The 26,589-nt window shown below is 34.8% G+C and overlaps 2 long non-coding RNA genes across 2 annotated transcripts; both read right to left on the minus strand.

Moving 5' to 3' along the window:
* Window positions 1-2,975: 2,975 nt before the first annotated feature.
* LOC127725707 (uncharacterized) lies at window positions 2,976-5,747 on the minus strand. The gene is made up of 3 exons (XR_007993113.1): window positions 5,688-5,747; window positions 4,530-4,934; window positions 2,976-3,520 (listed from the first exon to the last, which is right to left on the minus strand). It is a non-coding gene; the product is annotated as an uncharacterized LOC127725707 (long non-coding RNA).
* An 11,616-nt stretch (window positions 5,748-17,363) lies between these two features.
* Window positions 17,364-19,141, minus strand: LOC127725704 (uncharacterized). Its single transcript, XR_007993110.1, has 3 exons — window positions 18,968-19,141; window positions 18,319-18,737; window positions 17,364-17,845 (listed from the first exon to the last, which is right to left on the minus strand). It is a non-coding gene; the product is annotated as an uncharacterized LOC127725704 (long non-coding RNA).
* Window positions 19,142-26,589: the final 7,448 nt, after the last annotated feature.

The following is a 26,589-nucleotide window of genomic DNA, read 5'->3' on the forward strand; positions in this document are numbered from 1 at the left end:
AGTACTGCAACATTACAGTTTTTCGGTAGTCCACCATGAGCAAGACATATCAACATTTAAACGTGGAATATTTTGAAACTACACTACATTTCCTTTTTTTAAATGTCTTCATGAATATTTAAAATTGACACTCCCATGTCTTATAAAACACAAATTCAACATCAACTATGATAGTTCCCCTAACCACTCACAGCTGCCGTGACATTTTGGCTCCTTGAGCGAACAGCATAAATTCCTAAAATTCAACGCAGATTTTGGTTTTTTTGTCTTCAGTAAACGCTCTTATATCCGTAAATCAACTTTGCAATTAATCTATAAAGGGTACAAAAATCTATAAAATAGATCAACCACAATCTCCATTTCATGTTACAGAAGTTTTTTTTTCGCTTAGTACTATACAATTTGGGAACAGTACCAGTACGGCGTGAATAGTGGTGAGCTATATTTTCCTCAGCCTCACATATTTACGACCTCACATATTTACAGATATAAGAGTGTTTGCTGAGAGGTCTACTGTTTTATGGTATTGCAAGAGGAAAGAGACATATATTGTACTCTAATGGATCTTTTGATTTGTTAAGTATCTAAATCTGAATCACACCGCCACTAAGTAAGCCTTTTCACAGCAATCTTTGATTGAGTATTAAATAATTGATGTTGATAGTTTTGAAAGAGGTTTCTTGGAGCACTTGGAAGACCCAGCAATATAACATTGTTTGTAAGACACTTTTGCAATTTTGGTACCCTTTATGTTTGATTAACATCCAAAGGATCACAGAACAGACCTATGATTTTTTCAGGATTTCCTCTATGGTAAGTATCGTGTGTAATATGTGGAGTCTCCAAGGGAATTGTCAATACCTAATTCCGATGTAAGCAGATTTTGTAATTTGATTTACACACGAATACGATGTTATTCGGGCTTTATCTGCGAGGACAACATTTGGGTCTTTGAAGAGAGATGTAGCATGAGTGATTATAGACCCATTCAGTTTTTTTTTTGTATTAAGGACCTCACAGCCTTAACCCATTCAGAAAGAGTATCTACGTCATTTTTTACGCGTTTAGCCGATTGCCTGGCATACTCTTCGACTGAATCAATTAGTGTTTTAAATTTGTGTTTCCATTTTATGAATATAGGCTAACCGTATTTCGTCCTTTTGGTTAACACATTTCGAAGAGAAGTTTTGTTGTCAATGTTCAGATCCGGAGTATAACGTGGCCTGCCAGATTATATGAATAGGGAACTAGCAGAGGTGGACTTTTGAATTTGTCAATATCGAGATCCTGCAACACGTGTTTATAATTGAAAATTGTAGTCGTAATAGGTCATGTAGGTATGGTATAGGAATGATAGGAATATGTTGATCTTTTGAATAGGGAGGTATTGTTGAGCGAACTGATTTATGATGAATGAAGTATATTGCCTAAATTAATGGCATCGAGAACTTTGTTTGCAAAAGAAAGTTTTAGAAAAGATCGTTTCTCCGTAACATCTTTCACAATGAGAACTGGTTTGAAAAGTCTGTGATAGCTGTAAGTTTGTTTTGGCTTAAATGTGAGTTGTACAGAGATTGAAGTTTCGAAAGGGGGAGCAAATGCAGCTTCTTGTATGATATCAATGAAAACACCACGAAGAGAAGGTGATAAATAATGACGACGACCATGGCCGAGTCTACGCCGAGAAGCAGAGTTGAATGTATTCGTCACATTAACCGAGCTACAGGAAGGTCTAGATAGAATACCTATACCATCAATTTTGCCATTGCAACTATATGGTGTCGCAGTTCTAGATATCCAAACTTTCTTTAAAATAGAAGTAATTCCTGCGTCATACTGCACTCATAATCGATCATTTTTAAGTGTCTGAAACTTACAAAAATCTCATTTCATTACACCATGATAATATAAATTAACATTTTCTTTCTATATCTTTAAATATATCTTGGGAAGTCTGAATTTGTGTCATAATATACTTGTTTTTCGTAAAATAAACTACCTTTTGAAGAAGAATGCAAACAATCATCAGCAACAACGATATATAACATATTCCTTGTATATTAGTATATGTGTCGCACAAATGTAATATATATGGGTTGCTAACATTTTTGAATTCAACGTGTCATTGTAAAAATTCTCAATTCGTTCACTGTACAGGGAAACAACCGACATTGTATTACTCGAATTTTATAAAATACCCTGCTTGTTCAAAAGAGAGGCGAAAGATACCTAAGGGACATTCAAACTCATAAGTCGAAAATAAACCGACAACGCCATGGCTAAAAAAGAAAAAAAAAGACCAACAGACAATCAGACAAACAGACAGTACACAAAGCACAACATAGAAAACTAAAGACTGAGCAACACGAACCCCACCAAAAACTGGGGGCGATCTCAGGTGCTCCGGAAGGGTAAGCAGATCCTGCTCCACATGTGACAACCGTCGATTTGCTCATGTAAGTACACACCCGGTGATAAGTCAAATTCGATAGGTCACATTCGGGGAAAAGGGAATGGGATAATAGTTACGACAGTTGGAACATATCCATCGTCATCTGTGAAACATTTATTCCAAAATGGTCAACTAACTCGTGATGTCGTCCGTAAAATTAACGAAGGGATGAGTTGAACTTCACCACTTGGAACTCTTGTTTTAATATCTTCCTTGTGAGCAGCAATTCTCTATTAAGGAAAGCATGATAGGAAATAGAAGCCCTGGAATATCGTATCAACCGGGACTCCGTATGCAGGCGCTGCTGGAATGTTGCTACATAGAAATGGAAAGTTCACAATTGGGAAGCTGAAATCATCTCTTTTGTCGTTAAGTTTTATTTTTAATCGACCCACCAAGATATGAGGCAGACTTAACCGTATCTGTTGTATCCTTTATCTCAAGTTTGATAGGATAGATGTGTTGAACATAGTCACCAAAGTTTGAACTTAAATGTACATAGCGAATCATGAAAACCAAAATGTAATAATAGTAAAGATTTATAAGATAACTTAACATTGAATTTTGTATTTTTCAATGGTATAACTGTGTTTTACCCTCCAACAATTCCGAATATTTTACATTATGTTTACTGAAGATATAAGAAATTAGCAAGTTCCATTTGACATATTTCATTATCTTGATAAATTCATGTTTTGGTTTTATTTTCCGTTTGTCGCTTTAATAATTATGAATATACAATTGAATATTATTTTGACCTTTCGGTCACTAGTTCTTTTATAAGAAATTTATCTTTAAAACTTTAATGGATTATACACAATAAGAAAAAGTGAATAAACAAAATCAATAAAGCAAGCCGAATACTAGATTGAGACTGTGATACAAGTATGATGAAAAGCTGTAGCGTCGTTTCCTAAGATTGTTAAGGAGGTATTTCCGTCTAGGATATTGTTCGACTTAGTGGACAATCCGGAAACATTCTCGTATGTTCTGTTAACGGTACATCATCAGCTTCCCAATCACAGACACACCCACCACACTTGAAACATGTACATTTGTCAAGTATGCCTGAAAAGACGGAAATAAAATTAATGAATATTCAATTATTCTTATAAGTCAACATTTTACTTTCAATTAACTGAAAAATTTATTTTGTGCATGCACTGTATCAAATCAGGCTATCGGAATCATATATTGTTCGCTGTATTTGATTTTTTGCGTTTATTTTCTGTTTTTTCTCGAATGAATCAGTTGTTGATTTTGTACTGTTCGTTATTTTTTCAATTATTACTGATCTCTTTTTTTTCTGTATATTACGCGATCGAAACTTTGTACATCCGTAGTTGAAATAACTGCAGTGTTTCCGTAAGTTTGATAATTTAAAAATATAGTATTAATATTATACTTAGCTGCTATTTCAGATACAACTGAACTTTTAATATGGTTTACATTACTATTTAAAGCTCATGAGTGACAATTATTTATTCTCGCTTTTTTCAATGCAGTTCAACCATTAATATATAAATATAGTGAAAGAAAGTAAACGACAACTGTTGGTCACTAAGGTTCCAACTCCCTCAGGCACAGTTGACTAAAGTAAACTCCCTCAGGCACAGCCGACCAAAGTAAACTCCCCCAGGCACAGCTGACCAAAGTAAACTCCCTCAAGCACAGCTGACCAAAGTAAACTCCCTCAGGCACAGTTGACCAAAGTAAACTCCCTCAGGCACAGTTGACCAAAGTAAACTCCCCCAGGCACAGCTGACCAAAGTAAACTCCCTCAGGCACAGCTGACCAAAGTAAACTCCCTCAGGCACAGTTGACCAAAGTAAACTCCCTCAGGCAAAGAGAACCTGAGATTAGTTTAGCTATTCTTTAGGTCTCTTTTGGTCATATAGCTCCAAACGTTTCTAATCATTTTGTAACCCCTGAATTTCAATAAATCAGTGTATATTTTTCAAAAATTAAATGAATCAATGTGCATTTGTAGTTTATTTTACATGAAGTATGACTTTTGCATATGTGTTAATAATTATTGTATATTTAACCAAATCAGTTCATACTTAAAACACTACACCTGTATAATAAAATCCAGCTGAAGCCAGATCCATAGGACTCTGACGTAGATTATGTGGCCAATTTCGGAATGATGCAAGTCTCTCTTCATATTTTGCATACTTGCAAACTTTTTGACATTGTCCAAAATTAATAGCATGCTGTTGATGAACGTTATCGCCAGGTCTCAATCCACTCAGAACACACCCACAAAATGCACACTGCACTCTATCAGATGTTCCCATGTAATAAAATCCATCGTCACACAGTTCCTTCGGAGATATATTTGGATTAGACCATTGCTGAAAGGTTTTCATTCTCAGTTCATAGTTCTCTCTCATTGGTCGAAGTCTTTCTAATGGATGCTGTGGGACATCATCATAGCCCATCCTGTAGTTGCAACAGATGTATATTCACCACAATTTTTCTATATGGAAAACAGGTAAAAAAGACAGAGAATTAATTATAGCAATTTTAAATGAAACATTGGCTAATGAAAGCACTATTCATGAATATTATTGGTCCAACATTTACAGGAAGACAAGTGTGCAGTTCTTTGATTTTGTTGTACAAGTTTTCTACAAGCTAAAATGTTTAAATGATTATAAGTTGTATAAAGTACTGATGAGTTCTTGATTTTATATTTGAATCAATATCTTACAAGGAAGATAATGTATCATGTATATTAATTTGATTATTTATAAAAGTATATGTTTAAATATCGGTTTAAATATCAGCCATTTGCTTGTTTACGACGAAAGTATTCAAATTAGTAGGAGTTAGAATGAGTGAATCCAGCTCAATTTTGATATGATGGGTCTTAACATTTTAAAAATTGCTATGCACGTGTTTATATCAACCTCGAATTTTGCTACATTGCGAGGACTTTGATATTGTCTGTGAAGCTAATCAAAAGGATATAAGCATAAAGAAAGGTGACACATTATGATATTATGCTTTATAGGAGCACAGCTTATGTTGAAAATGCGGAATGTAAAACGCCCCTTTGAAAACTAAATGTTTTTATTTTAAAGTCCAGTAAAATTTCATCAAACACATATATTCAAACATGGTAAATAAAGTAAAAAATGAGAAGTGCATGTTACATTTCTAATTAAGATAAGCTTTATTCTAATATTCGAAAAAATAGATATGCACGCTTTAGCTTAAAGTAGCTTACTTATTTTGTAGGACAAATTTATTCCTTCCCTGAAACAGTTATGTCGCAGTTTATAGATTAACACTGATTTAAAGCTTGAAAGCGGAAGATTTTAATTCATAAGGTCGAATATGTCAACTGATAGTGTTTTGAAAGTGTTTGTTTAACCTGTTAGTTTTTGTAAAATCCAATATTTTTGTCGTATACATTATCAAAAACAATTGAACTATATTGAATGTATTACTCAAATTCATCTCAAGCCATATTTCCTCATGGTTTTTCTTAAAGTTATTGACTTGGTTCCCTGAACTATTCAGATTTGGTTTAACAGTGAACTTGACTATGACCACGTCTATTTATATTTGTGGATAATTGTTTCCTTATTTCATTTAAAAAAAATCAAAACAAAATGATAAGAAAGTCCTAAGATATTCTGTAAGAGCATTCCAACCTTTGATTTCACACGTACCATAAATATGATTTTTTTTTTAATTGAGAAAAGATGAATTAACAATAATGTAAACAATTGAAAACAGTGCTGCATGGACTACATTTTCGTTGACGACAAACATAGAAGAATCATCATGTGTTGTTGGTTTTGTACTCTAGATTTAGTTCTCTCACCCTCTCGTCGTTATATCCTGAGCTTATTTAACACACTGTAGAAATCATCATAATATAAAATTTTGTGTTTTCTTCATTTGTTTCTTTAATCATGCCTTATTGAGCTAATATAAGTTGTTCTGGCACCTTTTCTGCCGTAATTTTGGACTGCGCTCCATAGGTACAATTTTGCTTATTATCTACCTTTAGATTTGTATACACATGGCATGTAACGCTAGTCAAACTTTAACATTTTGGTTCCTGTGGATAACTTTAGTGTATGTATGACTTAATTACTTTATTTTTGAGATAATGTCATGTTGCAGAACGCTTACCTTTAATAATTTAGTTGTTCGATTGATATTTTCAGTAATTTGAGACAAATACACCTTATCGCTATTCCCGCTTGACCCGAGAATCTGTCCCGCTCGAACTTTTGACGTCATACAACAATCACTTTTCCATTGTGGCGTCAGACATTTTCTATTATGACGTCAAAATTTTACGGGAACTTGTGTGATGTCCAGTAATGGCGGACAAATAGCGATAAGGTGTATTGAGCCGTCGCTCTTGATAATTGTGTAGTTTTGATAAATTCATATTTTTTGTATGAAATAAGCCCGTTTTAAATCTTAATTGATATTTCCCTTGGTCTATATCAGAAATCTAAGCCTTTTGAGAAATTTATATCATTTTTGTACAAGGGTTATGCTCGAAAATTTTCTGTGTATGGAACGCAAAAGGTGTCATAATTGAACGTGTCTAAATTTTTGTATTTTTGATGAAACTCGATTTTTCTGTTAAAACAAGTGCTTGAATGCGTTTTTCTTTGTATTTTGTAGCTTTTTACCTGCATTACGTCCAATAAAGATTATTTGAAGACCTGTCTTATATTTAATTGACTACTGTTGGATCTAATCCGGTACATACTTTCTGTGGTGACAGAACAGTAAAAAGACTATACCATCAACTCGACACTAGAGATTTACATTTTTATCACCAACGCACTCTGCATACGATGATTTACAATAATTGAATCTGCTGTCAATCACATTCCATGATGGATAAAGGTTTTGAATCGTTACGTATACGAAAACTCACAGAAAAGGCAGCCATAGAATTTGAAGCTACCAATGATTATTTTGTGGCCTCTCTGCACGGAAAGTGGACCACAATCAAAAATCTTATATCAAGTTTCAGTTCGGCGATCACGACCGTCGACTATATTGACAATATTGAAAAAGACATTTCGAAAGCTTATACTGAGCTATGCACAACGTCTTCATCATATATGTCATTCCTAACGAACACTCGAACAGAAGACAGCATCAGATACTATCATGAACACTTAGATACAATTGCTAAATGCAAGAAATCAGTAGACGAGGCCATAAAACACATAGACGATGCACACCAAAGGGCATTAGAAGTCGCCTCACAACGAACCAAGAGTTCAGCACGACATTCCCAAGGTTCAAATGCTTCGTCTGCACTTTCTAGGAAACGAGCAAAAGCCGAAGCGGCAAAGGCAAAATTGATTTTTGCAGAGCAAGAAATCATCCTGAAAAAAGAACAAGCTGCTCTCGAAGAGCAAGAAATGACTACAAAGGCAGCGTCCTCACGAAAAATGTTAGAGCTGGAGGCTGATTTGAAACTCCTAGCTAGCCGTCAAGACTTGGCCGTAGCAGAAGTGGAAGCAGAGGTTTATGAGTCAGGCAGCGTTATGAATGGCCCGTCATTGCATAATCTTGAAAAACTTGATCAGTTAAAACTGATAAATCCAATCGAGAGGACAAATCAATACGTTAAAGACCAAATAAATTTCATCAACCCCGATAATCATCCCATACTAGAACCTGCTGCTCCACTAAATGTTAATGCGCAAACTTTTAGTCCCGTAATGCAAGATAACAACATTCAGCTATCTAATCCGCCGTTTCAAAACTTGAGTGTGCAAAATGATCAAATTCAAGATCTTACAAAGTTTCTACTTAAGAAAGACATGCTTATTTCTAGACTGTCGTGTTTTAATGATCGACCCGAAACTTATCCGTTCTGGAAGGCTCAATTCAAGGGAATTATGCAAGAGCTATCAACAACCGACATTGAAGAGTTAGATTTATTATCAAAGTGGTTAGGACCGCAATCTTACAAGTACGCTCTAAGCATTCGTTCTGCTAATACGTATAATCCTAAGCGAGCATTACAGCAAATTTGGGAAAGACTTGACGAACTATACGGGAGTCCGGAATTGTTAGAATCAGTGCTCAAAACAAAGCTCTCAAAATTTCCACGTCTTACCAACAAAGAAAATATCAAACTTTATGAGCTTCTGGATATTTTATGTGAGATTGAATCGTTAATGAACGATCCAAAATATCAGTCACTGCTTGGATATTACAACTCGTCGTCAGGTGTCCTACCGATTATTGGCAAACTGCCTTACAATCTGCAAGAGAAATGGACAAGCCATGCTCATAGATATAAAACTAAGCACCATGTAACATTTCCACCATTTACTTGCCTTGTAGAATTCATGCGCGACATGACAAAGATGAAAAATGATCCTGGTTTTTCGTACCCAAATGAGTCATCCAGTACTCCAACAATTGTGAAGGAAACGGACAAATTTCCTCGTAACAATCATGGTCGACCACAAATCGCAGTTAATAAATCCGAAGTTAAACCTGAAAGAATTCAAGTCAGTAAAACTTGTCCACTGCATAACACGAATCATAGCCTCAACAGTTGTCGCGGATTCAAAGAAAAATCCTTTGAAGACCGAAAGAAGTTCTTGCGTGAACATAACATTTGTTTTAAAATGCTGTATTTCAGATCAACACAAGTCCAAGGACTGTATGGAAAAGGTCCCTTGTGAAACATGTGGAAGTGAATCTCATTCATCAGCAATGCACTTACAACAGAAACCTAGAGTCAATCATGGTGGGGAGAAAATTGATCGTAACATACCGGAACCGGATGCGGTAATAAAATGTACACAAATCTGCAAACAACAATTTTCTGGCAAATCATGTGCAAAGATAGTGCAAGTAAATATTCACAGATCAGACTGTCCAAGCAAAACTATGAGATCATATGCGATCTTAGATGATCAGAGCAACAAGTCTTTGGTGAACGCCAATGTTCTGGAAACACTAGATATTACTGGTAATGCTACAGAATATAAACTTACCTCGTGTGCAGGCGTTATACAAACCTCAGGAAGACAAGCTGACGGTCTTGTTGTTACATCGTTGGATGGAACTGTAAGTCTTACTTAACCTACCGTAATTGAATGTGACCGCATTCCTCAAATTCGGGACGAGATTCCCACTCCAGAGGTGGCGAAATATTATCCTCATTTACAGGAATTAGTGAAATACATACCAGAAATAAACGACAATATTCCGATCTCGATCCTTATTGGGAGAGATTTACCGGAAGCTCACCACGTTTTAGAACAACACACTGGTGTCAGAAACTCTCCATACGCTCAGAGATTACCACTAGGCTGGGTAGTTGTAGGTGAGTCTTGCCTACACAAAGTTCATCCACCAAAGAACAATGTTATCGTCAATAAAACTTTCGTATTGCGAAATGGAAGGACTTCAATTTGTGAACCCTGTCCGAACGACATCGAAATTCAGCAATTGAATATGTTAAATGGACAATCTAAGTCAGACTCACAAGAAACTCTCGACAATTCAATATTCTTAAAAAAGAAAGATGACGATACTGTAGGACTATCAATGGAAGATAAAGAATTTCTAATGGTCATGGATGAACACGTTCATCAGAATTCCGATGGTAACTGGGAAGCCCCGTTACCATTTCGTTCCCCTAGGCAACTCCTACCGAACAACAGATCACATGCATTTAAGAGAGCAACGAACTTGGATGCAAGTCTTCGAAGAGACGAGAAGAAAAGGGAACAATTCTTCGAGTTTATGGAGAAAGTATTTGAGCGTAGACATGCAGAAATTGCACCGCCTTTGAGCCCAGATGATGAGCGATGGTACTGACCTATTTTTGGGGTGTATCACCCACGTAAACCGAACAAAATCAGAGCCGTCTTCGACTCTTCCGCCAAATATGCAAACGTTTCTCTCAATGATGTACTTCTTCCCGGACCAGACCTGAATAACAAACTTCTTGGTGTGTTGTTAAGATTCCGGAAGGAGCTTATAGCCGTCACAGCAGACATCGAGTCTATGTTCTACTGCTTCGTCGTTAATCAGGAACACAGAAAATTCCTTCGTTTCTTCTGGTACGAAAACAATGACTTCGAAAAGAATTTGGTTGAGTACCAAATGAGAGTGCATGTATTTGGAAATTGTCCGTCTCCGGCAGTTGCTTCATATTGCCTTAGAGAAGCAGCCTCAGTAAACAAAACTACAAACGTATCAGATGTAGTTGAATTCGTTAGTAGAAATTTCTATGTAGACGATGGTTTGGTCTCACTTGCAACATCAAGGGAATCTATCGATTTGCTTCAGCGATCTCGTGAATCACTTCAAACAGGAGGTAATCTCCGCCTACACAAAATTGCATCTAATAACAAGGAAGTTATGGACGCCTTTGAACAACAAGACCGTGCTAATAACTTCAAAGACATTGATTTGTGTGTTGACGAACTGCCTACACATCAAAGTTTGGGTCTTAATTGGGAGTTAGAAACTGACACATTCACATACAAAGTTTCTCCAGAAGAGAAACCATTCAGCAGACGAGGATTATTATCCACCGTAAATGGGATATTCGACCCTATGGGATTCGTTGCTCCTATCGTCGTTACAGGGAAGTTGTTACTCCGAGAAATCGCCAATGGCTCATACAACTGGGATGACCCACTTCCAAGACATCTGTTTGCAAAGTGGTCCGACTGGAAACAATCACTTATATCACTAGAGGGCTTGCATATACCCCGATGTTATTCACCTACTTCTTCATGCAATGCTGCAGAAAAGGAGCTCCACATATTTTCTGATGCCTCCGAACAGGCAATTGCATCAGTGGCTTACTTGAGGACCAAAGACAAGGATAATAACTATCATGTAGGTTTCGTTCTTGGTAAAGCCAAAGTGGCCCCGACGCACGGCCATACAATCCCAAGACTCGAGTTGTGTGCCGCCGTACTTGCAGTGCAAATATCTGAAATTATTCTAGAGGAACTAGATATCCAAGTCAATCGAACTCGCTTTTATACTGATAGTCAAGTAGTGTTAGGCTACATATATAACCAAGGCAAACGTTTCTACAAGTACGTTGAAAATCGTGTTGAGAGAATTTGAAAATCTACGCAACCAAATCAATGGTCACACGTCCGGACCAATATCAATCCGGCAGACTCAGCTACAAGAACCGTTTGTGCTGGAACTTTTCACAACAGTATGTGGATTCTTGGACCTCCTCAACTTCGTGAGCTTGAAACAGGAGATTTAGATGGAAGATCTCAATTGTTAGATCCCGATAATGACTCAGAAATCAGACAAAATACTAACGTTAAAACATTGAAATCCAACGTATAAAACCATAGCACGGTTTTTAAAATCAGTCACAGGAAAGAAAGGTTTTCCGAGTGGAACTCTCTAGTTAAATCAATTAACCGCTTAAAAATGCTAGCAAGGAAATATCATCGAAATGACAAGTCCGATTCAAACACAGTGTCATTAACGTTTATGTCAGAGCAGTTGATTATTCTTAATGTGCAAAGAGAAGCCTTCTTTTCGGAAATAGAGTGTATTAAACAAAGGAAACCTTTTCCAAGAAACAGCAGCATTGGCAATTTGAATCCGTTCATCGACCAAAGTGGTCTTTTGAGAGTCGGTGGTTGACTTAAGAGAGCCGAAATAGAACTTTCGGAAAGACATCCAATCATTTTGCCTAAAAACCATCACGTCTCTGTTCTTTTGATTCGCCATCTCCATGAATCTGTGAAACACCAGGGAAGACACTTTACAGCTGGAGCTCTTCGTACAGCTGGTTACTGGATCGTAGGAGAAAAACGTTTAATCGCATCTATCATCCACAAGTGTTTTCGATGCAGGAAATTACGTGGAAAATATCAACAACAGTTAATGTCTGATCTTCCTCACGAAAGACTACAATCTACTCCACCGTTTACATTTATTGGCATTGACACGTTTGGTCCATGGAACATTTTGACGCGTAAAACCAGAGGTGGTCAAGCGAACAGTAAACGCTGGGCAGTGCTTTTTACCTGCCTCTACACTCGAGCTATACACATCGAGGTGATTGAAGAGCTCTCATCATCTTCTTTCATTAACTGCCTACGACGATTCATTTCTCTGAGAGGAAACGTAAAGGAAATTCGATCTGATCGTGGCTCAAATTTTGTGGGTGCGACAGATAGTTTGAATACTAATGTTGTTAACGTTGAGGATGCAGCCATCAAACGTTTCTTGGACAATAGTAAAGTAACTTGGATCTTTAACCCCCCACACTCCTCACACATGGGAGGAGTGTGGGAACGTATGATTGGTATCACTCGCCGGATCCTCGATTCTATGATGATGGACATCCAATCAAAACATCTGACTCACGAAGTCTTCATAACTTTAATGGCTGAAGTATGTGCAATTGTCAACTCAAGACCGATCTTTCCCGTATCAACTGATCCGGACTCTCCAACTATTCTAAGTCCAGCTTCCTTGATAACTCAAAAGACGAATCAGATTCAGTCAAGCTTTGGACCCTATGACATCAAAGATCTTTATAAATCACAGTGGCGTTGTGTACAACATCTCGCAAACATTTTCTGGCAAAATTGGAGAAAGGAATATCTCCAACAGCAACAAGTGAGTCGTAAGTAGCAAAATGCGACACCTGATCTTACGGAAGGTGATATCGTTTTAGTGAAAGACCAGATCGTCTCGAGATGCGAATGGCCAATTGGGATAATAGTTAGCGCTATTAAAAGTTTTGACAACAAAGTTCGCAAAGCCGAGGTTAGGATCTTCAGAGATGGAAAACGACTGACTTATACAAGACCAATATCTGAGTTAGTCCTGCTACTCCATGAGGAATAAACAGTACATTTGTTGAACTTTGAACTTGTCCGTGTCTTCTTTTTTAATATGAGTGACACATCAGTTACGTTTCAGAAAGAAATAATTATATTTGACAATGTATGATTTCATTTTTTTTTTATATATATAGTGATATACTAGTATATCAGGTGAGGAGTGTTCTGGCACCTTTTCTGTCGTAATTTTGGACTGCGCTCCATAGGTACAATTTTGCTTATTATCTACCTTTAGATTTGTATACACATGGCATGTAACGCTAGTCAAACTAACATTTTGGTTCCTGTGGATAACTATAGTGTATGTATGACTTAATTACTTTATTTTTGAGATAATGTCATGTTGCAGAACGCTTACCTTTAATAATTTAGTTGTTCGATTGATATTTTCAGTAATTTGAGACAAATTGAGCCGTCGCTCTTGATAATTGTGTAGTTTTGATAAATTCATATTTTTTGTATGAAATAAGCCCGTTTTAAATCTTAATTGATATTTCCCTTGGTCTATATCAGAAATCTAAGCCTTTGAGAAATTTATATCATTTTTGTACAAGGGTTATGCTCGAAAATTTTCTGTGTATGGAACGCAAAAGGTGTCTAAATTTTTGTATTTTTGATGAAACTCGATTTTTCTGTTAAAACAAGTGCTTGAATGCGTTTTTCTTTGTATTTTGTAGCTTTTTACCTGCATTACGTCCAATTAAGATTATTTGAAGACCTGTCTTATATTTAATTGACTACTGTTGGATCTAATCCGGTACATACTTTCTGTGGTGACAGAACATAAGTTGAAGATAAAAATAACGAGATGTGGTATGAGGCAATGAGACAACCATCGACAAGAGACATATGACATAGATGTTGGCAACTATAGGTCCCCGTACGGCCTTCAACAATGAGCAAAACCCATACCGCATACCGAGCTAGAAATTGCCCCGACATAACAAATGTAAAACTATTCAAACCAGAAAACCAACACCGTGATTTATGTACAAAACAACAAACGTAAAACAAATATGATATTCATGTACAGCAATAAACGACAACCACTGAATTACAGGTTCTTGACTTTGGACAGGTACATAAGTACTACTGTGGAGGGTTAAACATGTTTGCGGGTGCCAAACCCTTTCCCTAACTTGGAACGGTGGTGAAACAGCACATCATAAAAACGAACTATAAAAATCAGTTGAAAAGTGCTTGAAGTTCTATTTTGAATTGTTTCACATTTGTCATTTCTGGGCCTTTCATAGCCGTTTATAGCTTACGGTGCGGTATGGGTTTTCCTCGTTGTTGAAGGCCGTGCGGTGACTTATATTTGTTAACTTCTATGTCATTGGATCTCTGGTTGAGAGTTGTCTCATTTGGCAATTCTACCACATCTTCTTATTTCTATATAGACTCATCAGATCAATACAGAGCAAAAGAAATAACAAAATCACTAAAGACACAAAGTACCGATCAGAGAGTACTCGCAGTTACTGACAGCTAATTCCAAGGTAAGGATAACTTATAAAATAGTCAAGGAAAATATGCCCTTGTGCAATGCCAAAAATATAAGAATCGACAGGATGTAGAATCGGAAGACTTTATAACTGTATAGTAATACATATTTTGTTCTGTAATGATTCATTAATAAGAAAATCAATGTAAGTACACTCTAAGTATCAAATATTCAAAGATCTTACTACATTTTGTACAATGTTAAATTTATAGCCTTTGAGAATAAGTTTATTCAAAGGAGCGAAAAGCTTACATGAATTATATATAAATTTATGGTCTCATAAAATAACATCACCGTAAAATTTAGGACGCGATATTCCGTTAGTAATTGTTTTTCATAAACAAACAAACAAACTTCCAAACCAAATCTTTGTATATATAACAGAATTTAGCAAAGGTATGAAGTTATATGTGGTAAAGAGACCCTCGACTTAATAACTTACCAGTGATGCTCTTATTACGTGCGTTAAAATCTATAACGTCACTACAGACCCAGGCAGAACATCGTAAGATCAAAGGGAACATCAGCGTCCAAAAAAGGAAAATTAATAATATGGAACGAAACATCATTTCTTTTGTCGTAAATTTCAGTAGAGAGTTTCGAATGTGAAACTGAAATATACAAATCAAGAAAAGGGCAGTTATTGCTGTTTATATTAGATTTATTTTGAAATAAGTTCCTTTGGATACAATAAAGGAGGAAGATACCAAGGGGACATTCAAAACTCATAAGTCGAAGAAAACTGACTGATGTCCTAATCGAAGAAAAGAGGATGGGATTGTTGTTACCACAATTGGAGCATATCCGTGGTCATCTATGACACAGATACTCCATAAGGGTCATCCAACTCGTCATGGTGACCGCAAAACTATCGAAGGGATGGCTTCAACTTCACCACTTGGAACCCTTGTTTCAATAGCTTCTTTGTAAGCAGCAACCATCTATCAAGGAAATCGTAGCAAATGCAAGTTCTGGAATATCGTATCAACTGGGAGATACATATTCCATATGCAGGCTCTGTTGGAATGTTGCTACATTGAAAGTTCACAATGAGGAAGCTGAAATCATCCCTTTTGTCGTAAAGTTTTGTTCTTAACGGACCCTTATTGTCAATTTCTAGATATAAGTCAAGATATGAGGCAGACTTAACTGTTTCTGTGGTATCCTTTATTTCAAGTTCGATGGGATAGATGCGCTCAACAGCAAACTTTTGTACTAATAGTATTTAGTGAGCGGACATCATATATATATATCGGAACATGAAATTAGAGGTTAATGTCAGCAAGAAGAGGGGAACAATTCGTATTCATAAGAATGCCGATTTTGTTTGTTGAAAGACGCGTCCTCCAAACGCAACAAATATGTTGATGTCGGTCTTTATAGATGTTTTTGTTTGAATTAGAGTGTTTTTAACAAAGTATGATTTTCCCCTTCAAAAAACAAGAATTTTGTATCTAGGTTTGCAATCGTTTTGATGAAACGACGTTGGACTATTTCTTTCAATCTGTCTTAATTCACACCGCCCTTAGAGTAGGTACTTTCAAAGATACTCTCAAAATCTTCATCTTTTGTTGAAAATCCACAGGAACAAATAACAGACTTATGATTGTTCAAGAAGTGTCGTGGGAGTATATGTTGAGTTTCAAAGTACATTTCAACATCAAATTTAGAGAATTCTTGATTATTTAACTCAGTGAAATGAAGTTTGCCTTTTGTAACCTGTGAAATTTTAAACAGGCATTCCTTGACCCTTTCGTTTAGCCTATTGTTGTTGTTTTCCAGCATGATGACTTATAACAATATCAGAAGGTGACATTTTGATACATTTATCTGACGTGCTATTTGTAATGCTTTCAAGTCAGTAGTGATCGTAAATTCAGTTATTCAAACCATTTTATTGTTTTGTGCTGTATTCTTCCAGTTCATCACATTTGTTAATAAAAAAAAACAACACAAATTATGCTTTTCAACTGATGTGTCTGGTGTACCAAATCATTAGCCAATTATCTTTTATGAGATTTTACCACCACCAACCCACTAGTGAGCACTTTTGTGTTGACATGAATTATCACTAATATGTTCATTTTCTTTAAATTACTGTTTATAGTATAATAATTTAATTGTGGATGTAACACGTCTTCTGATTGGCTGAAAGTGTTTTGTCTATCAGCTAATAGACATAATTTTGTTAAGCATGCATGTCGCCAATAAGGATTTGTTTGACTGTTTTGCTTCCTACAGGCGCTATGGGTATTCATATTTTTTAGCACTATACATACAAAATCGAACAAACGGTTTGTCATTTTATGTGTAAAATATTGTTATTTTTCTATTGTGTATTCTATTTGAATTCCATTTGTAAAGACATATTCCCTTGTACTCTTTCAAAATAATTTGTAACTTCATACAAAATGTCTACTATATATAAAAACTGTAAACCAATTCAACATGATCAATATCCATATACATTTGCGAGGAACCATCACCATCACTGGTATCTGATATTAAACGTTTAATAAAGTAATGGAGACAAAAATCACATTGATTGAAATCTGTTAATATATAATATTTATTCAGAAAGTGTTTTATGATTATATTCATATCGTCCAACATCTTGGCACGACGTATGTCTCTATAAAGATATGCATTTTTTTTTTTAAATTTCTGGTGGCTTATTTAATCCAAAGTTCTGTTAGTTCTATAAGGCCGATATAATTTCCGTCTTGAAATTTTGTCCTTCCTGTTCCGATGCAATCTTCTCCTCTTTAAAGCGATGCATACGGCTAAAACACACTTTCATTCAAATCTGAAATAGCCTTTTATCGGAACACTAATCAAAGCTTATCCTCTATCATATAACTTTGTCTTTCAAAACCAATTTTACAGATAATGGAAACGTTGTATTCTACCTTTGACTGAATGGGCAAGTAGGAAACCATTTTCTGTGCTCTATTTCAGGTATATCATTATCTTCCCAGTCTGTTATGTGTCCTCCACACATATAACATACACATATATCATGTTCTCCTAAAAAATGATATACACTCATAAGTATCAGTATACAATTTATCAGAGATTATTGAATAAATTATATTTTCAAGTGAATTATGAAGCTGTTGTGTGAAAATTAATATTGCAAAATAATAATACTTTAAACTGAATAACGCATTTTTACAATTTTAAATGTTACTCAAGAAATAAGTAATTAATCAAGGCTTACTTTTTTAGAAAAAATAAATTGAAATACTGACAATGTAGTTAAGTTGATCAGATTTGTTAAAATCATAATGGATTGATTTATCTTGACAAGGAAAACAAATCATCAAAGATACTAGTCCTATAATTCAGCATGCCAGACACGTGTTTCGTCTACATAAGACTCGTCAGCAATTATGGAATCAAAACAGTTCGAAATTGAAGAGAATAACAACCAAAAGTTCTAAAACGTAGTACAAAATCCGTCCAAGGCCGAAAGGCTTTAAGTGCCGAAAACAACTCACCTTTATAAAAGAAGCCTGCAGCCGCAAGATCTATTGGATTCTGTTTGAGACTCTGTGGCCAGTTGTTGTATGTAGAAAGTCTTTCATTATTCACCGCATATCTGGTATGTTTCACCATACGAACTACTATACAATGTCCATAATGAGTAGCATGTTTAATATGAACGTTATCACCACAGCTCCAACCATTTAGAACACCCCCACAAAAAGCACATTGGACCTTATCATCCATTCCCATGTAATAAAATCCATTATCACACAGGTCTTTTGCATTTATACTAGGATTGGACCATAGCTGAAAAGTACCCATTCTTAGTTCATAGTCTTCTCTCAATGGTGCAAGTCTTTCTAACGGATGCTGTGGAACTTCATCACGACCAGGCGCTCTTGGCATCAGAGAAACTGTACACATATTTGTTCTTAAATATAATAAGGTTTTCGGTTCTTAAATGCAAATATAGACAGTAAATACATTTATTTTGTATATAAAATTGTATTGGCTATAATTCTGCATCCTGTTGAAAGATAACATTGAAGATGTTATGAAAATATTAAAACACAAACGAAACTTTGTCAACAGAAAAAAGAATTAGTGATAAATGTACATTGCAGATTTTATTTTTAGAATACTGCATTGCGAAACACTTACCTATTTATTTTATTTCTCCTAATTGAAGGTTTGTGTAATCAGCTTGGAACAGTAAAAGCAAAGTTGATTTTAAGAAATGATCGCTTGCCTAAATACATGTTTATTAAAATTTATAAAACGGCATTGCCACCATTCAAAATTCCAAAAGCATTTTCTATAGGTTGAAATATCTAAATTCCTAATATAGTGTCAATTAGACCGTACAAGGTTTCAATTGGCCAGGTAGCTATATAGTGAACAGTAGTATTTATAGAAAAAAGGTGTTTCCCAACAATTTCACAGTAGGACTTTTCAAGCTTAAAAATGGTAACATCTTTAAGAAACAATAGCTATACTGATTTCAAATGCATAGGAAATTCTTTTTTTAGAGTAAATTTGGTGATTTAAAGTTGCATTTAATTTAAATATTAAGAAAAAACATGTAAAATCCGTTTTCGTTTTTACATCCGAGTTTACTGCCTGCTAAAAATAACTTCATTATGTAAGTGTGTCAGTTTCAATACTATGCCACTTCATGATTTTCACTTTTTTCAGACTGATTATTGTTTATGATGTAGTTTACTAAAAAAAACGCACTTCTTGAACACTGGTATACTACTGTTGCCTTTATTTCTTGCATACAGGGAGCTTGGTATCTTTGAGGAGCTTTTACAACCACTGGGTTTGCGCTGAATATCATTGATACAATCATTTTCTGTAAATTAACCTCATAAAATACTAAAACCATTTAAAACACTAAGACTTTTCTATCACCAGGCATAGATGACTAAGCAAGAACTAGGATAACGTGAAGAAATTTGTGAGTGTCAATGCTCTTCAACTTCAACTGTTAAAAACTCAAACGGTCGATTAAGATTGAATCCCACAGAGCCAAATCGACGCTTTCTTATCAAGGCTATTACTTGGGAGACATGTCCAATTAGATAGCATATCAGATATCTGTATCACTGAGACAATTTCCTGATAACATACACTTTATATAGTTAAGTCACAGTAGTAAGTCATACGTTGAATTATAGAGTATTGGCAGGAAACAAGGGGGTTAAAATACCTAGGTGTGTTAATTATATACATTCAACGCTATACTATCTATGTTTAAATTTCATAAATCCATTAGGAAAATAACAATAAAGTAAAAAAACAACAACAAAAAAAACAAAAACAAGGGAAACGCATGAACGGGTGCATCTAAACAATCTTTTAACTTGTGTACACTTTACGCAATTGAGGCTGGAATGTTATCAAACAAACGGAATAAAAGTATTAAATTCACCAAAGGAAAATGTAGGTAACTTTTTTTTGTCGTAAAGTATTATTTGTAACATACCCTCTATATCGATTTCTACGTTTATGTCAAAATATGAAGTAGACCTTACTGTATCTATGGTCTGTTTCTCTTTATTTCAGGTTAAATAAGATATTTGCGATCATCAGTCGTCACCACAAGGTGAGGGAGGGGGTTCCTCATCCTATGTGAAGTTGTATTCAGACATACCTCTGGTATGGGTCGCATTTTTGGTATGTTAAATATTAATGGTGCAATTTCACGAAAGTAATATTTCAATGAGTAATACATTTTCATCATCTGATAAGATAACCATCGTTATCTGCTGAAACTTTCATTTACACAAGTTGAATAATCCTTTCACTTCACAGATGCATGTTTGATGTCTGAGATATCCATCAATTGGTTACGATTTTGCTATTAATTATTATTACATGTATATTTTCACCGAATTATTTTTTTTTTTTTAAACTCCAGTGGCACGACTTCAAATAAATTTGTATGTTGATGCATTATGGCAATATAGGAACAGGTAGACGTTTAAGACCTATATCAGTGCGCATGGCAATACAGAAACAGGTAGACGTTAAAGACCTATATCAGTGCGCATGGCAATATAGGAACAGCTAGACGTTTAAGACCTATATCAGTGTGCATAGCAATATGGGAACAGGTAGACGTTGAAGACCTATATCAGTGCGCATAGTAGGATATTGTTTCTAATATAAATATAAGGAGAGATTTTATGTTGCCAATAATACAACTATCAACTCCAGTCAAAATGCCGTGGATGTAAGCCATTATATGTCACCGTACGGCTTACAACAATGAGGAAATCCGTACCGTATAGTCAGCAAAAGAAGGTCCCGATATGACAAGATGTGATACAATTCAAACGAGAAAACCAACAACTTGATTTCTGCAAAAAAAAAAAAAAAAAAATAAACGAAATATGATAGACATTCACCAACGACAATCAATGCTTAAAGGCTCATCACTTGGGACAGGCACAAACAAAAGCCTTCCCCTAACCCGGGAAAGTATTGAAACTGCACAATATGATAACAAACTGCAAAAAGTGTTGAATAGGCTTGACTTCAGATCGGTATAAAAGACAAAAAACAAAAGACAAAAGACTCGCAGTCACTGATAGTCTGTTCAAAGGCAATCACAAATAATGAATAAATCGTGTTGAGCTAGACCAACTTTGTTTAGGGGCCAGCTGAAGCCCGCCTCCGGGTGCGGGACTTTCTCGCTGTGTTGCAACCCATTGGTGGTCGTCGGCTGTTTTGTGCTGTTTGGTCGGGTTGTTGTCTCTTTGACAATTTCCCCATTTCCATTCTCAATTTTGATTTTAAAATATAATCGGTACTATTACTATTTGGAAGAATAGATAGTCAATCTTTGATCGTATATGCGATAACAGATCTTTAGTTTAACAATAGTTAAAAATAAAACCTTCAGTAAAAAGAAATATGAAATTAAAAAAAAAGGTATTTATGAAAATAGTTCATATCATTTAATTTCAAGTAAATGCGTACGTGATTTTTTTAAAGAATATAGTTTTGGAACGAATTGTCGGACGTTGCAAAGTTGACCTTTAATATGTTTGACTTAATTGGTCAAATGTATAAATATTATTTTCCTTTCAAATATTTAAAGGTGGAAATATGTTTATTATAAGTTCGTACCTTTTTATGTTTATTTTTGTCGTCTTTCGTTGGTTTCCTGTATTCATATGTTAGTATGAATAAATAATTAGTAGATCAATATAGTTACTTGATTATAAAATAGGAAATGGTACTTGTATGAACTTTTCATTGTCCAAGGAAAAACGGATACTGAAAAGATAATCTTAACAGACTTCCCTGAAAAATTATGTACGAGTTTTTTTTAATCTAATGTAGTATAAATTATTAGAATATCCAGATATAGAAGAAAATCTTTGTCCTACTAGTACTTAACAACTAATTAATAGGATTGATTCAGTTGTGATGTGTATAATCGAAAAAGTGTTTTGAATGACTTGTGTAGTAAACCAGACGTGTAATCCTTAACATGTTACTTCAAGTGTTCTGTGATGATATTAATCTAAAGGAGTATAATGAATTACTCTTTAATTCAAATGTAAGCATCAAAATAAAAAAAAACCAATTTCATAACACAGATAAATTCGAGATAAAGGTGATTTGACCAATTTCAACTTATACACTGTTTAAGGGTGTTCGATAGGCTTGTTTTTTACTCAGATATTCGAAATCCTCTGGTTTTATCCATGTAGGGTCATTAAAAATTTTGCTCGCTAACCCCTATTTTCCTTTTATAATTTAATTACATATAGTTTAAATATTTAAAAATATTATTGATACGATCGTGATTGTAAATTTACAAAGGTTGAAATATTGGAAACACTAAGGATCTTTTATATGGCAGCCGTATATTACCTGAGCCTTTTTGGCACAACTTTTGGAATTTTTGGTTTTCAATGCTGGAAATACGAAGGATTTTCGTATTCGATTTTGCCATTCAATGATTTCAATTCTAGCGCCATTGATGAATCTTATGTTTACAAAACAGGTTTGATCATTTCAAGGCATTTGTATTTCTGTTGTAATAGTTTTGTAGTTATGAAACTAATGAAACTATTACGATCATTGGATTTAAAGATGCAACTGAATAAATTAAGATGACAGTAATTTCCCGAAGTTCAAGTTTCGTAAATCGATTAAGAAGAGAAAAATCATAGTAACAAACAAACAATGAGGGAATCGCATGAACTCCAAACGAAGCGAGACAAGATACATCGACATGGTATAGTAATGTCCCCTGCTATGCATGTATCACCCACGAAGCAAAGGCAAAATCAGTCAAAATATGACAGTCGGGAATTAAATACAATCGGTAAAATTACAGATCTGACGATTTAACTTATATTTAAAGATCTAAGACATCAAAAAACATGTCGCTATTGAGTTGAGACACTTCCTCATTACTCTGTTGAAGCAGTTTTCGTCTAAGGTCCACACCCCTATAAACGATGTCCGAATAGTGTGAACATACACGATCGTAACGTATCAACTGAGATATATAAACGCCACACGACGGTGCAGAGGGCATGTTTCTGCTGAGAAATGGGAACTTGAAATCATCACGTTCGTCAAAAATTTTAGTTTGATGTCGTCCATCGTGTCAAAATCGAGAAAAAATCAAGATATGAAACAGGCCTTCTACTTTCGGTAGTATCCTGAATAAAACAGTATATGAGATGTAAAGGTGTCAGACCACCAATTCAAAATACCTATCTATTTAACCATTTTTTTTAAATTTCCACAGCTTTCTAAATATTTTACCTTAATTTTAACTCCATAGAAACCAGGTATATCCTGAATTGTACATGTATCAGCTTTCTACATGCCAATTTTCAAACAATGTTTAAAGTCTTGTAGTTAAATACGACCGTTTCGGTAGGCATCTACTACTAACAATAACCCCTGACTTTCTGGAAATCTTTAAAAGGTATACTGCGGAGCGCATTAATCCTCAAATTGTAAAGCAAACTCATGGATAAGTAAATTTTAGTTCAAAATGGTCTAAATATATTTCTCTTTCACCAAAAGTTAAAGTTTTTGGTTATTTTAAGAAAACAATGACATCAAAAACACCATTTGTTGTCGGGGAAGGGCTACTTTTACATATATTCTAAATTGGAGTGAGTTAATTGGTGGCCTGACACTTAAACACTAATTGAAATGTAGGTTATTGAGTGACTGGACATCATTGACATATCTGAGAGTGAAAATAAAGAACTTTCAAGATGTTGTTTTCTATTAATCTTTGAGAAAGCTCTGTTTGAATTTGGCTTTATGTAAGATCACAAATAAATCGGCCAGTAGTGATGCATAATTAGTACCTATTGGAATACCGACTGCCTGCTGCAATATTAATCCATTAAACCAAACAAATATGCTGTCGATTAAAACAAGTGTGCTGTCCTATGTTGTTTTACGTGTTCGTTTTTATTCTGTGGTTAGCATGTCGTAATGTACTACTGTATTGTTTATTTGTGTATTCCTCGGTCGTGAATGTTCTTGCATTTATTTGTACTGTATTCCTGTCATGTAATGTTGTTATTTTAGTGTTATATTTAACATTGATAGAAAAGCGAGGTTTGGCTAGCCATAAAACCAGGTTCAACCCACCATTTTTTCTTAAAATGTCCTGTACCAAGTCAGGAAAATGGCAGATGTTATCTTTTAGTTCGTTTCTGTGTGTGTTGCATTGTCGTTTGTTTTTTGTTCAATTCATTGTTTCTGTTGTTTCGTTGTTTTCCTCTTATAGTTGATGTGTTACCATCGGTTTTAGTTTGTAACCCGGATTTGTTTTCTCTCAATCGATTTATGACTTTCGAACAGCGGTATACTACTGTTGCCTTTATTTATTCAGCATTTCGACGATACCGGCATCATTAGTCTAGGATCCTGACACAATATTCTCAACGGACTTCCTGGTGTTATATTTGAATTGAAGCTTGCAAAATCGATAACATTTCATCAGGATTCCAGGTTACCCGTATCATCTTCAGTGAATTTGTTGCGGGAATCAGCGTGTTTTTTTTCTCACAAAGTATGATTTTCATGACCCAAAAACAAGAAATTATATCTACATTTACCATTCTTGCAGAAAACGATCTGTTTAATGAGACGATGGAATCGAACTTTCAATTGACCATAGGAATAGTAGTGTAAAGCGTTCAAAAACACCAAGATTTTGATATTACTGCAAAATTGTAAAGATTGTGATTGAGTATTTTGGAGTAGATCTTATAAGAATCCACATCTGATTGACACCGCTGGTTCAATATAACTTATCACAATGGTTCTTAAGGCGATATTTTACTGTAGAGTGTAGTAAGAACTTTAGAAAGATGTTTAGCCGAATGTTTTGACAACCCGGCTATATATCGGTCTTTATAATTTAGGTATCCAGTATTAAGATTGGAGAATGTTATCGTCCTTATAGTTGATGTGTTTCCCTCAGTTTTGGTTTGTGACCCGGATTTATTTCAGTTAAATCGATTTATGACTATTGAACAGCGGTACACTACTATTGCCTTTATTTATGTTAATGCCAAAAAGAAGAGAAGGACGGATTTGTGATTTTCTAAAATCTCCCCTTTAGAAAATGATATATGTGGGATTCCAATTTTTGCTATGAATAGTTATATAGTGAGACATTCCAAATAATGATGTTTGTATATAAAACAACATTCATTAAGGCTTTAAATGCTCGAACAACAACATATGGCCAGAGACACGTGTGTTCATTGTACATCGTACATTTTGTATGCGCTTTGAATGCATGATCGTGTCCAGCTTTTGTTCACCTAGCGCTTTTTCTAGTTTTCTGGCATAGTCCCCAACCGCACAAATCAGTAACCTAAACTTTATTTTTCCAGTTGATGAGATTGTGGAATTAGGTATTTAGGATCTTTTTCTAACAACTATATAAGTAATAACAACCGTAAATATAGAAATAATTGGGAAAGTTACACTTCACACGGATCATCATCATCAAATATAGGACTGTTGTTGCAGAAAAGGAAAACAAAATGTTTGTCTTTTTGTCCTTAATTTTATTATCATTTTATGTTAAATTATTGCAAAATCTGTGTGTATTATTCAGAGAGAAAATGTCATCTTGTAGTATTGTTGAAATTTTCTCCATGTATCAAGTAGGGTTTTGTTTTGCTTTAAGAAAAATGTTCATACCCTATACGTTTCATAACAATATAGAAATTTGCAACAAGAGGGGCGCGATTAATCATCAGTAGCAATCAATTTTTTGCGATTGTATACTTTATGTCCAAATTATAGCTCATATATATATATATAAGCAAAAGAAAAAAAAGTATTAATCCTGAATCAGATTTATAAAAAAATAGTAATAAAAGTTCAAAATCAAATCACCGCCTTGCTATCGAGATAAGTTGCCGTTTTGTTCTTTAACTGTTAATTTGTTTGATAAACCCATAGTATGTACCTAGCATATATACCATAAATGTTCATTGTCGGTAACTATATAATTTATGTTTACGAGTTAAACGAAAATCGAGGCTTGTCGAGCTTTACATCTTTTTCGTAGGAAGTACAAATGAATTTCATATTTTTCGATTATGTATACATATTGTTTTTTTTCTGCTCTGTAGAACTGTGACGTTAAAAGTAATTTTAAACAGTATTAATCGCTCAATCAGTGACATAGAGTATTGTGTATTATTATAGTTGGTTGATTACAGGATAAAACATTTTATCAATTTGAACCCAAATAATCTTTTCGA

The sequence above is a fragment of the Mytilus californianus genome, unplaced genomic scaffold (genome assembly GCF_021869535.1).
Source record: "Mytilus californianus isolate M0D057914Y unplaced genomic scaffold, xbMytCali1.0.p SCAF_15, whole genome shotgun sequence".
Lineage (NCBI taxonomy): Eukaryota > Metazoa > Mollusca > Bivalvia > Mytilida > Mytilidae > Mytilus > Mytilus californianus.